We start from the raw sequence: 806 nt of genomic DNA on the forward strand, positions 1-806 counted from the left end.
AGCAGGACCTGGTAGTGTTTCATTGTGTGGTGCATAGGATTGCTATGAGTCGGAACCAACTTGACGGCACCTAACAACAACATCCTTTAGGACCACCCCAGAATAGGGCTGTGGTAGTGCAGACATCCACTTTCAAGTAAAGGCAGCATCTCATTCCAAACCATCCATAAACTAACCCCAAGTTTTCCTACTCCATCTACTCCCCATGAGGCCATAAGTGCATGTTGAGAGTGAGCAGGCAATGTAGGAGCCATTTGGTGATGGAATGCTACTATGATAACCCAACTCAGGTCCATGGTACTTAGCAGCTTATGGTTAACCATTCGACATTCCAGGAGCAAGCTAAAAAGGTGTTTCTCAAGAGAAAAGTGGCTATTTGAAGAAGATACTGTAGCTTTACCTTAAAATCTTAAGAGACTGCTGTGAAGCAAAGACCCCATACATCATCTCCATTGGCCACAGGCAGTTCAAGCACTGTTGGTTCTGCTGTGGTATATGGTCCAAGGGGCAGAGCAGGTGGCATAACAGCCTGGACCTGTTGCAGACCTTTCTGTTGTTCTGGGCCTCACTCAAAACTGGAAGCTTTTCTGGTCATTGGTAAGTGGGTTGTAGTAATATGCTCAAGTGAGCACATTTGCCTCCAAAATCTAAAGAGGCCCACTAGTGTTTCTCTCTTACTAGTAGGAGAGGCCCAATGCAGCAATTTGTTCTCACCTTGGAAGGAAAATATCATCATTTCCCAGACCACTGGGACCACTGGAACCTCTGGGACCACTGGGAGACAGACCTGAGTCAAACTCCATTGA

This window comes from Trichechus manatus, unplaced genomic scaffold (genome assembly GCF_000243295.1).
Source record: "Trichechus manatus latirostris isolate Lorelei unplaced genomic scaffold, TriManLat1.0 scaffold00202, whole genome shotgun sequence".
NCBI classification, from domain to species: Eukaryota; Metazoa; Chordata; class Mammalia; order Sirenia; family Trichechidae; genus Trichechus; species Trichechus manatus.